We start from the raw sequence: 15,926 nt of genomic DNA on the forward strand, positions 1-15,926 counted from the left end.
ACTATTTGGTGAAAGGGCAGGGGAATTATCCCGAGTGCTCTGGTGAATATTCATCCCTCAATCAACATCACACTCAAAAAAAGTATTCTGGTCATTATCACATTGATGTTTGTCGGAGCTTGCTCTGTGCAACTTGCCTGCAACGTTTCCCACTTTACAGAGTAGACAACTCAACAAAACTGTACCTAATTGACAGTAAAGCTCTTTGGGATGTTCTGAGTCATGAAATGCGCTAGATAAACGCAAGGCATTTTTTTTTATAAATGGAGATTTATTCCTATGTTTAGTTGAAAGAACTTAAAATGGAAACAATCAATCCAAAACTTGTATCAAATGAAACTTTTGCAAATTATATAAACCTTTCAGTATCCATTTGATATCATCCCAATGAATGACAACTGTAAATAAAATAGATGCGTTTTCTGTAAATTGATACCAGACACTGACAGATTCTATTCCAAGAGCGAAGTGGCTCTTTTTCTAACAGACCCTGCTGAAATTGACCAATTAGGTTTTCAACTCCAGTCTGCTCCGGCTGAACGAACGGCAGGTAGAAGGCAATAAACAAGTTCCGATATATCATTGCACTCTACACAAGAATATTAACATGTATAAAGCATTATTTACTTTCGACATCTCCTGAATGGGTTCTGTATTAAAGATGATAATTAGATTAATAATAAATATCTTGTAATAATAATCAGTGTATCACTAAATAACATAATGCATTCAATAATCCGTCACTCACAGTTCAAAAGCTGCAGTAGAGACAGGGTCAGGAAGGACAGCAGCATCGCTCTGGTGCCGGGTACAGCAATGTGAACAGAACATTAACCGAACACTGTTCTCAGATACTAAGAGCTCCTTACAGCAGCTTCGGAAACTCTGGCTGTTGTGGAAATTAATTATTTGACAGAAGTTTCTACAGAAACCAATGTTTCCTTCCAAATACCCAATAGATTTTGACTTGTATGAACCGTGAATTACAGTCTGGTAAAATACACCAATGAGATGAAATGTGACCATTAATGGATAAAATGAACCCAGGTTCCAACTACCAGCCTATCCTGCGAGGACAATGACGTGTGACAGTGTGAAAAGTAAATGAATCACTGATCTATCGCCCAGATCATCGAATCAAAGATGCACAGGAAAGGCCAATCGGCTACTTTAGTCAGAGTCATTTAGAAAGAACTGTCTAACTTATTGTCACATATGTAGCATTTTCTTCTCACCCTGCAAATTATTCCACTGCAAGCACTTGCTTAATTGTCTTTAAAAATTCCTCAGGAATCTGATTTCATCACTCTTTCAGGTCGTGCTTTCCAGATCTTAACAAGCCTCTGTGTGAAATAGTGTCTCTTCATTCCCCCTCTAGTTATTCTGACGGTTCGATAGAAGGCCTCGGACACCAGGCACAGCGCTGGAAGCCCAGAGAAGAGGTAGGTGAGGCGGGATCACTAGAACCGGTCCATAAGGCCACGGTGAGAGAGTAAGGCGGTGTTCTGGTGGTGCAGGAGGAGGGAGGTGCTGGGGAATGAACTGGTTCCTGGTGGAGGTGCTCTGAGGGCCACAAAACACCCACGAACGAGGCAGCGCCCCAACCCACCCGCAAGGCCACAAGGTGAGTGCTTCGTTTTACAAGGTGTCCACTCCATGTGGTGGAGGATCTCGCTGCTGGCAAGATCCCAGCGGCGGTGAAATGGTTGCATAATTATCCCATAATAGGCCACTTAAGATTCACAATGTGCCACTGGGCCAGAAGGCTGTTGTCAGTCTATCCTGCCCCCGGGATCACTGGACGAGGGGGATGCATTGGGATCTCCATCCTGCCATATCCCCTGCCAGCCGCCGCTTTTCTCCTTGTCTGCTCCCCACCCCTCCTGGCTTCCAATCACGCCTCTGGGGGCCAGTAAAATCCTGGCCATGATCTCTGATGACAAACGTATTCATGAGAGGAAATAATTTCCGCATGCTTACTCCATCATAACCCCTCATTACTTTGGACTCTGTTAGATCTGGGATGGCGGGACTGACGTATGAGGAGAGATTGAGTCGGTTAGGATTATATTTTCTTGAGTTCGGAAGAGTACAGGCGGGGGGGTGGGGTCTCATAGAAGCCGACAAAATTCGAACAGGACTTGACAGGGTAGATGCAGGAAGGATGTTCCCGATGGTGGGGGAGTCCATAACTAGGGGTCATTGTCTAAGGATACAGGATAAACCTTTCTGGACCGAGATACGGAGAAATATCTTCACCCAGAGAGTGGTGAGCCTGTGGAATTCGCTACCACAGAAAGCAGTTGAGGCCAAAACATTGTATGTTTTCAAGAAGGAGTTAGATACAGCTCTTGCGTCCAAAGGGATCAAAGGGTATGGGGCGAAAGCGACAACAGGTTACTGAGTTGAATGATCAGCCATGATCAGAATGAATGGCACAGCAGGTTCGAAGGGCCGAATGGCCGACTCCTGCTTATCTTTTATATGTTTCTATCCCACTGAACTTTCCCTGCGCCAATAAGAAAAATCCAAACTCCTGCATTCTATCCATGTAAATGAATTCTCTCACCAGTGGTTACTTCTTGCTAATCCTCCTCTGTACCCTTTCCAGGGCCCTGAAATTCATCCAAGGTATTCGTGCCCGGAATTGCACACAAGACGTCAGCTGAGTAACAACAATTGATTAGTAAAGGATTAGTTTGATGCCCTTTATGTCTGAATTCAATTACCCCATTTTCAAATCAAGTATCCCATACACTTTCTCAATCAGCTTCTCCACTTGCCCTGCAATCCTCAAAGATGTATGGACTTGCATTTCCCGGGTCCCTCTGTTCTTGCATCCCCTGAAAATGGTACCATTTATACTATACTGACATGATGTTTTCCCAATGAATTTCACTTCTGACTTGACCACAAGAAGTTGCATCTACCGTTGATCTGCCCATTTCAGCAGACTGTCTACCCTGAAGTCTGCGATTATAATATTCACGATTTACTGCAGAGCCATGTTTTTCACTATCCACAAATGTCAAAATTATACATTCTAAACCCAAGTCTATGCAATTTGCATGTAGAAAGAAAAAAACAGTAGTCTTAAAACCAACCCCCGGGCAACAGCCACCCTCGCCTGTCAGAAGAGCATCCATTCACCACTATTCTCTGCCTCCTATCACTGAGCCAATCGACTGCTCGAGCTGACATCGTTCCTTTAATAATATGCATTCCTATTGTCTGAATAAGTCTGTTATGAGGTACTTCGTCACCATTGGATGCCCACATACACAAAGCCCACTTCAGTCTCTTATTTGATAAAATAACTCAATCAGGTTAGTTACACCCATTTGGCCTTCAACAAATCCGAGATGGTTTTCTCATCTTACCCCATGCTTCTGCAAGTGAGAATTAATTTTGTCCTTGATGAAGACCTCTAGTAGATCTCTCAACCTTCACTATTGTTAGATAGATTAACTTGTAGTCACAAGGCTCACCCTCTCTTCTCGTTTTGAAAAGGAGTCGAGCATTTACCAAATTCAAGTCCACTGGCCCGAGTGCGATAAACAAGGAGGATTGAAACATTGTGGTCAGAGCTGATCTTATCTCCAACCCAGCTTCCTTTATCCACCGAGGATGCTTCCCATATGGAACAGGGGTGCTGTCGACATTTAGTAATAAACTGTTTAGCAACGCCTTCCCATCTATTTTATCCAATGCAAGATCTCTGCTTCCCTCTACTCGATTGCGACATTAATTTCAGCCTCTTCGTTCGTGGAGGTAGTTGCAAATTACTCATTCAGTACCTCAGTCATGCCCTCTGCCTCGACAGGGATATTTACTTGTTTCTCCATAATCGGATCCACCGTTCCTTTAGCTATCCCTTTTACTTTTATATGTTTTACAAGATTTGTAGCTGCTAATCTATTCTATGCTTTCCCTTTGTCCTTCTTGTATTCTTTTTCTATTTGTCCCTGTACACTATGCTACCTATCTGGTTTTAGATTATATTCTTGAATTGGAATTTGTAATGAATTTCTTCTTTCTCTTTTCCCTTAACTGACAATTCATTTTTCATCCAGAGAGTGCAGCATTTAATTCCCCATCTTCACGTCCAGTGTTGACTATTCCAATGCACGTCCTGGCCAACCTCCCTCTTTGCATCCTCAGTTAACCTGAGGACATCCAAACTTCTGCGGCCAATGTACAACTCACACCAGGTCCCGTTCACCCATCACCGCTGCACTCCCATTAGCTTCTGGTTATTCACCTGAACAATATTGAAATTCTCACGCTTATTTTCTAATCTCGCCATTACCTCTTCCCTCCGTATCTCTGTAATCTCTTTCAGCCCGATGAGATATTTGTGCTCCTTTAATTCCGGAATCTTTAGCATTCCCAAATTTAAATGCTCCAACGCTGGTGCTCTTGTTTTCATCTAACAAGATCCTAAAATCTGGACTTTCCTCCATAAACCTCTGCCTCACTATTTCTTTTTCCTCCTTTAAGATGCTGCTTAAAACTTACCACCTTGACCAGGCATTTGGTCATCCGCCATCATATCTGTCAATGCTTCTCGCTATCAAGTTGTGTTTTATAATATGACTTGGATATTTTAACTATGTAAGGACACCTCATAAATAAGAAATTGCAGATCTTGTTTTCCACCTTCTCCATTACTATGGTCTGTCCCAGACTATATCAGTGTAATTGAAGGTTAAACCATTTTTATGTTTTTATGAACTTCCCTGACAGAATAACTCCATAATCTCGTGCTCACTTTTGGGGGGTGTATCATTAACACTAAACGATTTAACACCTCACTTTCTGAATGGATTAATGAATAGATTTACTTGTCGAACCCCCCAGTATATTGTTTTTCTGTTGTAAACATACCCACTTCTGACCTTATGGAGGAAATGCCATTGATGAAACAGCTGAAGATGGTTGGGCCCACGACACTACCCTGAGGAACCCCTGCACAGATGCCTTGACACTGAGATGATTTACCTCCAACACCCACAACCCTCTTCCTTTGTGCGAGGTATGATTCCCACAAGTGGAGATTATTCCCTCTGACTCCCATTGCCTGCTGTTAATCCCAGTTAACGCCTTTCCCTGTAATGGTTCATCGTGGAGCGACGCTTACATTTTAAATTGACTTCTCCGAGGCAGAAAGGCGAATATGAAATCCATAACCACTACGGACACTCGATTCCCGAGTCCGTCACCATCCCCCTAGTGATCTATTCCAGTTACACCTCAGCTGGATGGACAATTACAATTGGATAGATCTGGAGTGGCAACATGTCAGTTCACACATTACAACAGCAGTTTATTTGAAATATAAACGATTGTGGTAACTATATGTAACAATGAAATAGTCCTTCATTCCTCATAAATACTGGGATTGATATTCAATGGGCAGAATTCTATCTGTTTCTGGTCCGACTGAAAGGTGCAGCTTGATATTAGTGAGAGGACCGAGAGCCGTGCAGTCACTACATGTTTTCCATGGAACTGCAACGAATTGTTATAAATAGTTGAAGCTGCACTCTGCAGGCAAGTGGGAAGTATTGTACCAGCTCCTGACTTGTGCTTTGTCGATGGTGAAATGTCTTTGTGGAGCCAGTAGATGAGTTGTTGTCTGTAGTATACCGAGCATTTGACCTACTCCTGCAGCCACAGTATTTAAATGCCTGGTCTTGTCAAGTGTCTGGTCAATGGTAAATCCCAGGATGATCATGTTGTGGTATTCAGCGATGGCAACGTCGTTTTATTTCGAGAAGAGGTGGTTGGGCTCTGTCCTGTTGGACAAGGTAATTGACTGGCATGTGTGTGTTGTGAATGTTACTGACCACGTATCAGCCCAGGCCTGTATCAGAAGGACATCTTACTTGATATGTAACGGGCATTATAAAACAAACAGAATTATTCTTCTCCAGTTAGAAGTGTGTTTTAGCTCTTTGCCACCATGGCTGATAGGGCCTTTGAACCTTTCCATTCCAGGTGCACTAAAATTCCTTCCATCCTTCCTTAACCACAATGAAGTTGCCCTTACCCTCAACTTTCAATCCACCAGCCTCTACTTTCAATGAACTATCCTCCATCACTTCTGCCAACTTCACCACAATGCTACCACCAGACATCCTCCCCTTTTTTTCAGCGTTCTGAAGGTACAGCTTGACCCACTCTTCCATCACTCGAAACACCCACTACTCTTCCAATGACACCTTCCCATGCAAGTGTTGGAGATGCATTACCTGCCCTTTCACCTCCTCTCTTTCAACTGTCAGGCCCACACACAGTGATTTACTTGTACTTTACTTTATTTCATCAATAGTGTTCACTCTTAACAAGTGGCCTCGACACCGTGGAGATGAAGCATACATTCTGCAATGGCTTTGCTGAGCAGTCATTAAGTTCCTTAGCTTCCGTTCACTTGCCATTATAATTCCCTGTCCCACTCCCAGCTGACCCCTCTGTACTCAGCCACCTGCACTGTTTCAATTTTCCCGAACAACATCAACTTCAAAAATAAAAACACATGGGAACTACTGCACCCATTTGTTTTTGACAGCAGGTTCTGGAAATGATTCTTCTCTTCATTTAATCATTCTTGCCTTCCACCCCATCACAGTTTCTCTCTTTATCTCCTTCCTCCGTTCCCCCATTCCCAGCCTCTGTGCTTACTGAAACACTGTTACAGCACAACATTTTCCAGTTCTGAAGAAAATTCTCAGCGGGGAAGGTTAAGTCTCGTTCCGTTTCTCAAAATGCTGCCCCGCCGACTAAGTATTTCCAACATCTTCTGTTCATATTTTAGATTTCCAGCATCTGCCGTATTTTGACTTTTTTAGCAAGATGATATCATGGGGAAATGGGGTAAGGTTGCAATTGAATGTAAAGACATACACACAATAGATCAATAAGTTTGGAGAGGCTGAGAAAAGAGAATATGATGGGATCAGGAAAGTAATCTCCTTAGGCACACTCTTGGTCCAATATTGCCTTGATACCGAGGGCAGTCACCTCGATTACTATTACCACCATTACCAGCTATACAACAATCACTGCTTGCTGTATTTGCCCACTGCAGAACAGCAGAGTGTATCTGAGCCATTCCTCTCAAAACTGCTGCACTCCATATAATGACTGCGCAGCTTTATCGGGAAACCTGCCAAATATTTGAGGAAATGTGTTCACTCATTGAGACTGTGAAAAACGCAGATCACACAGACACTGACTGGTCATCATAAGTTGTGAATTTTCACCATCTTTGAACTATACAGGGAGGGATGTGATGTGTTCCCTCAAAAACGGAGTCTGTTTTCTGGAAGGTGATCACTTGGAGTCAAGAAAGGCTTTCCAATACCGAAATATGTGAAAAGCAGCTCACAGTCTGCAGAGCCTCAAAACAGTCACTGTGTGTTTTTCTGTTCAACTGAGAGGAAGCACCTGGCGTTGTGGTGATTTCAGTGCTTCTGTTTTTCTTGCCTGCTGCTCTGTAATATCAATACTGCAGCAGGATGTTTCAGCTTGGAATTTGTATTTACGTTGCTAAAATCTAGAAGGACAATGTATCGGGGGATGTCTGGGCAATATCATTAATTCACTGGAAATATTTGACAGCTTAGTGTCTGCAAATAAACGTATCTCTAATCACAAAGAGTACATAATTACTGTAATCTGTGTACAATTTCCGAATGAATAACACACAATATCAACAGGTCACGATAAATCACTCTGAGTCCAATTCAATCAGCAAAGACAGATACACCAACGCATCAATTCTCGCTGTGGTTTTAATTTAAAATAGAAGACGCCATGAGATGTTAAGGCTGTTTCCTGTATAGGTTAATGAAGCAGGACTACTGTTAAGAATCAAATACAATTAGGAGGATTGAGCCTGTGTTAATGTAAAGCGTTAACTCTCTGTGATCCGATCACCGAATATGCAGCCTGTGTCAATGTCAGTGGTTAACTTGCTGTGATTCAATTCAAAGAGGGGATCTGAAGGTAGACAATTGCTTCAATAAACTGTCCACTGTACCTCAATAAATAAAAATTAATGTCAGCCTGATTTCTCTGGGAGTGCATGTATATCTGGGTAATAAAAAGAGCCTGAAGAACTAAAACAGATCAATAAATGAACACAGCTGAGCTGCCACTGTAAAGTTATCACAGGTAGAAAACCTTCAAATGATTAATTCCCCGGTCGCACATAGAATGAAACAAAAACTCTCCCTAAATGGACATTGAATAAAAGAATATCACAAACTGTATTATCAATCTAGACAGAAATGACTTGAAACCAGGTAATGCGCCCCATAACACTGCCACACACTCATTGGTTTCTGCAGCTGTATCCAGTCTTTCCCAATCTGATAGACTTGTCCCCCTGAGGTGTGTTTTGCAGAGATCACAGACTGAAAATTTCAGAATGAGACATGGATGTTGACAGCAACCGGCTGTCAGGGAAACCTAAAGCATACGCACTGAATGGTGGGGATTGAAGATATTTGGGTCAATCTCTTGTATCTGTGAGGAGCTGATCAATCCTGTAAACAGTGGCACTTACACATAAACATACTGAAAATGGTCACACTAACCAAGGAAATTGCAGTGAGCACTGATACTCAGCAAAGAACCTATATAAATTATGTTACACATGCAAGATCTCCTCAGAATTTCTCAAATACTTAAGAGAATGCAGTATGAAAGCAGAAATGTCAGGATCTCTGTGCCAACACTGTCATTTTCTGGGATCCCTGTTAATAATGTAACACTCAGGCAGCCCAATAAACACTGACCTTAAATCAGAAAGTACTGGAAATGTTCAGCAGATCTGACAGCATCTGTGGAGTCAGAGTTAGCATTTCTGGTCTGTGACCTTTTGTTAGAAGTGGAAAGGTTAGAAATGTAATAGTTTTTTTTTCAAAGTGGAAAGAAGGCGGCAAGAAGAGATAAAATTAATATGTGTGATAGAACAGAGGGCAGGAGAGATTTTTAAATTACTATTCATTTATGGGGAGTGGGCATCCCTGGTTAGACCAGCATTTATTGACCATCCTTGATTGTATTTGAGATGGTGTGAGTTACCTTCTTTAACTGCTGCAGGCCATGGGGTGTAGGTACACCCACAGTGCTGTCAGGATTTGTGTGCCAGAGTTTTAATCCAGCGACAATGAAGGAACGACGGTATTGTTTTAAGTTCGGATGGTGAGTGGCTTGGAGGGGAATTTTAAGGTGCTGGTGTTCAAGTACATCTGCTGCCCTTGTTCTTCTAGGTAGTAAGGGTGGCGGCTTTGGTATGTACTTGGTGTGTTGCCGCAGTGTACCTTGTTCTTGTGCATCCACTGTGTGTTGGTTGTGAAGGGAGTGAATGTTGAAGGTTATGAATGGGGTGCCGATCAAACGGGCTGCTTTTCTGGATGGTGTCGAGCTTCTTGTGTGTTGTTGGAACAGCACCCATCCAGGCAAGTGGAGAGTATTCCATCATACTCCTGACATGTGCCTTGTAGATGGTGGACAGGCACTGGGGAGACAGGGTATGAGTTACTCGAGACAGAATTCCTAACATCTGACCTACGCTTGTTGCCACAGTGTTTACCTGGCTGGTCCAGTTCAGTTTCTGGTCAACGGTCACCCTCTAGATATTGATAGTTGGGGATTCAACAATTGTAATACCAGTGAACGTCAAGGGGAGATGGTTAGATTACCTCTTGTTTGAGATGGTCACTGACTAGCACTTGTCTGCTGCGAATGTTACTTGCAACTTATTAGAACAAGGCTTGATGTTCTCCATGTATTGCTGCATATGAGCACAGGCTGCTTTAGTATATTCTGATTCACAAATGGTGTTGAACATTGTACAATCAGCAGCGCGCATCCCACTTTCGACCTTATAATGGAGGGAAGTTTATTGATGAAGCAGCTGAATATGGTTGTGCCGAGGACACTGCGCTGATGTCTTGTGGCTGAGATAATTGACCTCCAACAACCACAACCAACTTCCTTTGTGCTAGGTACTACTCCAACAAGTGGAGAGCTTTCCCTCTGATGCCCTTTGATTCCAGTTTTTCTCGGGCCTCTTAATGCCATGCTCAGTCATATGTTACCATGATGTCAAGAGCAGTCACGCTCCCCTCACTTCTGGCGTTGTGCTCTTGAGCCCATGTTTGGACCAAGGCTGTAATGAGGTCAAGAGCTGAATGCCAGTGAGCAGGTTATTGCTGAACAAGAGCTGCTTGAAAGCACGGTTGATCACCACTCCCATTACGTTGCTGATGATCGAGAGTAGACCGATAAGGCAGTAATTGGCCAGGTTAGATTTGTCCTGTTTTTTGTGGGCAGGCCATACCTGTGCAATTTCCCACATTTCCAGGTAGAGGTCAGTGTTATAGCCGTACTGGAGCAGCCTGGCTCAGCGTATGGTTAGCTCTGGAACACAAGTTATCAGTACTATTGCCGGAATACTGTCAGGGCACAGAGCATTTGCAGTGTCCGGTGGAATGAATAAGATTGGCTGAAGACTGACATCTGTGATGCTGGGGACCTCAGCAGGAGGTCGAGATGGATCATCCACTCTGCACTTCTGGCTGAAGATGAATGTAAATATTGCAGCCTTGTCTTTTGCACTGATGTGCTGGGCTCCACGATTAGTCAGGATGTGGATATTTGTGGAACTTCTTCCTCCTGTTGGTTGATCATTTGTCCACCACCATTCGTGACTGGATGCAGCAGGTCTGCAGATCTGTTTCAGTGTTATTGGGCCTGCACTCAGCCAGGCAAGTGAGTGGGGACAGTATAATGAAATATTTTTCAACTGTGAGCTTCTGAGTTTAAGAGAGTGCACAAAGATTGTGGGACGGGAGAGGAGGCGTTTTATATGAACTATGGGAAAATGGAGTTCATCGACCAAAGGACTTACTTGTTTTCTCTACAAGTTATTTTATCTGGTGTGTCATGTGGCTGGAAGCCTTGCCTGATTCAACAGGCTGAACTTTTCAAGCCTTTTGGAGATGGTCTGGGAGTCTGGACGGCTGGCAATACTGGTAGGGAAGACATCGATCTGGGAGCTGATCTGTGTGTTGTGGAATTGTATAACTCTGTCTATCACATGTTGCTTCCACTGTTGGGTATGCAAGTAGTCCTGTGTTGTAACTTCACCAGGCTGACACCTCATTTTTAGGTATGTTTGGTGCTGCTCCTGGTAAGCCTTCCTACACTCTTATTGTACCAGGGTTGATCCCACGGCTTGATGGTAATGGTAGAGTGGGGGATATGCCGTGCCATGAAGTTACACATTGTGGCTGAATATAATTCTGCTGTTGCTTCTGTTGCCTATGGCACAAAGCGTCTCGTGGATACCTAGTTTTGAGTTGCTAGATCTGTTTGCAATCTATGCCATTTAGCATGGTGGCAGTGCCACACACTACAATGGTGAGTATACCTCAATGTAAAGACAGGACCTTGGCTCCAGAGGGACTGTGCGGTGGTCAATCAGAGAGCCAGAGAGTAATACAGCACAGAAACAGGCCCTTTGGCCCAACGTGTCTGTGCTGGCCATCAAGCACCTAACTATTCTAATTCCATTTTCCAGTACTTGACCCGGACCATTGTATGCTATGGCGTTTCAAATGCTCATCTACATAATTCTTAAATGTCGTGAGGGTTCCTGCCTCTACCACATCTTCAGGAAGTTCGTTCCAGACTCCAAAGACCCTCTGGGTTCAAATTATTTTCCTCAAATCCCCTCTAAACTCCCTGCCCCTTACGTTAAATCTATGCCCCCTGGTTATTGATCCCTCAGCTGAAAGAATACGTTTCTTCCTATCTAACCTATTAGTGCCCTCAGAATATTGTATACTTCAATCACGTCCTCCCTCAGCCTTCTCTGCTCTATGGAAAACAACCCTAGCCTTTTCAGTCTCTCTTCATATCTGAAATACTCCAGCACAGGCAACATCCTGGTGACTCCCCTCTGCAATCTCTCCAGTACTATTACATCCTTCAAATAAGGTGGAGGCTAGAACTGTACACAGCACCCTAACTGTGGCCTAACTTATATTTTATACAGCTCCATCATAACCTCCCTGCTCTTATATTCTATGCTTTGGCTAAAAAAGGCAAGTATCCCATGTGCCTTCCTAACCACCTTATCTACCTTTGCTGCTGCCTTCAATGATCTATGGACAAGTACACCAAGGTCCCTCTGACCCTCTATTTCCAAGGGTCCTACCATCCATTGTATATTTACTTGCCTTATAGCCCTTCTATGCATCACCTTTTCAGGGTTAAACTCCATTTACCACTGCTCCGCCCATCTCATCAGCACATCTATATCGGACTGTAATCAAAGGCTTTCCTCGTTCACTTTTTACAATATCATCAATTTTAGTGCCATCTGCAAGCTTACTAATCATACTTCCCATATTCACGTCTGCATCATTAATGTACACTACAAACAGCAAGGGTCCCAGCACAGATCCCTGCGGTACAACACTGATCACACGTCTGCACCCCCAAAAACGAACCCTCGGCCATCAGCTTCTACCTCCTGCCACGAAGCCAAATTTGGATCCAATTTGCCAAATTACCCTGGATCCCATGGGCTCTTACCTTCTTAACCAATCTCCCATGCGGGGCCTTAGCAAAAGCGTTACTGAAGTTCATGTAGACTACAGAATCCACTTTACCCTCATCTACACATCTATTCACCTTCTCGAAAAATTTCAATCAAGTTTGTTAGACAGGATCTTCCCCTGACAAAGCCATGCCGATTATCGCTGATTAACCACTGCCTCTCCAAGTGAAGATTAATCCTGACCCTCAGAATGTTTTTCCCAATAGTTTCCATACCACTGATGCAATTATCTGTTATATCCCTGCTCCCCTTCTTGAATAATGGTACCACATTCAGTGTCCTCCAGTCCTCCGGTAACTCTCCTGTTTCCAGAGAGGATTTTAAAATTTGTGTCAGGGCCCCTGCTATCTCCTCTCTTGCTTTATATAACAGCCTGGGATGCATCTCGTCTGGGCCTGGGGATTTATCCACGTTAAATCCCACTAAAACAGCTAATAGTTCCTCCGTTTCAATGCTAATTTGTCCAAGAATATCACAATCCCCCTGCCTGATCTCTATGCCTACATCCTCCTTCTCCATCGTCAAAGCAGATAAAAACTAATCACTTAAAACCGTACCTGTGTCCTCCGGCTCGACACACAGATTGACACTTTGGTCCCTAATGGGCCCTACTCTTTCCCTAGTTATCCTCTCGCCCTTAATATACTTATAAAACGCCTTGGGCCTTTCCTTTCCCTGCACATTCTGCAGGCTCGAGGGGCAGAATAGCCTACTCCTGCTCTTATTTTCTATGTTTCTATTTTCCTCTACGGCCTCCACTGTTTTCAGCGCTCGAAATAGGCCATAAGCCCTCCTTTTTCCTGATCCGATCCTCGAGATCCTTTGACATGCAGAGTTCCCTGGGCTTGTTAGACCTACCCTTCACCTTTACGGGTACATGCTGGCTCTGAACTCTCACTATTTCCGAAGAAGTGTCACTGACCCGAAACGTTAACTCTGCTTCTCTTTCCACAGATGCTGCCAGACCTGCTGAGTGAATCCAGCATTTCTTGTTTTTGTCTCACTATTTCCTCCTTGAATGACTCCCAATGGCCTGATGTAGACTTTCCTTCAAGTAGCTGCTCCCATTCCACTTTAGCCAGATCCTGTTTTTCATATTGATATTGGCCTTCCCCCAATTCAGTACTTTCATTTCCGGTCCCTCCTGGTCCTTTTCCATCGCTACCTTAAATCTTACAGATTTATGACCACTAAGCACGAAATGCTGCACCACTGATACTTCTAGTACTTGTCCAGCGTCATTCCCTTGGATTAGGTCCAGGACTGCCCTTTGTCTTGTCGGACGTTCGTACTGGCTCAAAAAACTGTCCTATATGCATTTTAAGAAATCCACCCCCATTCAGCCTTTTGCATAAAGAATATCCCAGTTAATATTGGGGGCACATGAACTCCCCTACTATAGCCCTATCAGTGTTACACCTGCCTGAGATTTGCCTACGTATCTGCTCCACTGTCTCTCACTGACTGTTTGGAGGCCTGTAGTACACTGCCAGCCAAGTAATTGCCCCTTTTTTTGTTTTGAAGTTCTACCCATATGCCCTCATTTGAGGATCCCTCTAAGATATCACCCTTCCTTACTGCAGTAATTGACCTACTTGATCAACAGTGCAATGCCACCTCCTCTTTTACCCCCTCGTCTGTCTCGCCTGAAGATTCTATATCCTTGAATACTGAGCTGCCAGTCCTACCATTCCCACAAATATGTTTCTGTGATAGCATTAATATCAAAATCCCATGTGCTAATTAATGCCATCAAATCATTTGCCTTGCTAGTAAGACTCTTCGCATTAAAAAAATAGATGCAATCCATCCTTGCATTCTTCGCTCGTGCCTTAACAGGTCTGTATTTGCTCTGCCTTCCAAACTGACTTAGATTTTCTTATTTATTTGACTGCATCATCCCGACTGTACCTCCAGTCATATACCATTGCGCTGCCAAATTAGTTTAACCCCCAACAGCAACTCCAGCCACCCCCAACCACCCCAACAGCACTAGCAAATCTACGAGCAAGGATGTTGATAAAACACACACAGGCACACACACACCGATCAGACCCCAGGCACTGAGCGAGACAGATGTACAACAACATACACAGACTGACAAAGAGAATCACACACACACACACACACACACACCGACCAGACCCCAGTATCTGAGCCAGACAGATACACAAACAGACATACACAAACATAGATACACACAAACACACACACACACACAAACACACGGAGGGATGGGAACCTTTGCAAAGAGTCAGAGGAGGGACGATCAAAGACAAGGACAAAAGACAGTAAGGGGAATAGGAAAAGTGAAAGGCAGAGAAATCAAGGGCCAGAATCAAACATGGCCACAGTGAAAAGTAGTGGGAAGGGGCCAACTAATGTTTTAAAAACAAGCCTTAAGGCTGTGTGCCTTAACGCGTGGAGCATTCACAATAAAGTGGATGAATTAATTGCTCAAATAGAGATAAACGAGTATGTTACAGTCTGGATTATGGAGACATGGCTGCAAGGTGATCAAGGATGGGAAATGAACATCCAGGGCTATTCTGTATTTTGGAAGGACAGATAAAAAGCAAAAGGCATTGGAGCTTCATTGTTGGTTAAAGAGGTTTTTAATGCAATAATCAGGAAGGTTATTAGCTCTGACGATGTGGAATATGTATGGGTAGAGCTGAGAAGCGCTGAAGGGCAGAAATGGTTGGTGGGGCTTGTATATAAATCCCCAAACTGTAGTGGTGATGTTCGGAATGGCATTAAACAGGGAATTAGAGACGCATGCAAGACAGCAACATTTGTATTTTCGGGTGTCTTTAATCAGCCTATAGATTGGGCAAATCAAATTAGTCACAATACCGTAGAGGAAGAATTCTTGGAGTATATACGGGGTGGTTCTCTGGACCAATGCGTTGAGGAACCAACTGGAGAAGAGGCCATCCTAGACAGGGTAATGGGTAATGACAGAGGAATAACTGATAATCTGGTTGTGCGAGACCCCATGGGGAAGAACGACCATAATATGATAGAATTCTTCATCAAGATGGGGAGTGACATAGTTGATTCTGAGACGAGGGCCCTGAATCTTAGTAAAGGAAACTATGATGGTATAAGGCGCAAATTGTCCATGATGGACTGGGAAACGTTAGTTAAAGGGACGACGGTGGAAAAGCAATGGCAAACATTCAAAGTGTGCATCGATGGAGTGCAACAATTGTTTATTTCTGTCTGGTGCAAAAGTAAAGCGGGAAAGGTAGCCAATCCATGACTTACAAGGGAAATTAGAGAA

This window comes from Heterodontus francisci, unplaced genomic scaffold, assembly GCF_036365525.1.
Source record: "Heterodontus francisci isolate sHetFra1 unplaced genomic scaffold, sHetFra1.hap1 HAP1_SCAFFOLD_53, whole genome shotgun sequence".
In the NCBI taxonomy this organism is placed as follows: Eukaryota; Metazoa; Chordata; class Chondrichthyes; order Heterodontiformes; family Heterodontidae; genus Heterodontus; species Heterodontus francisci.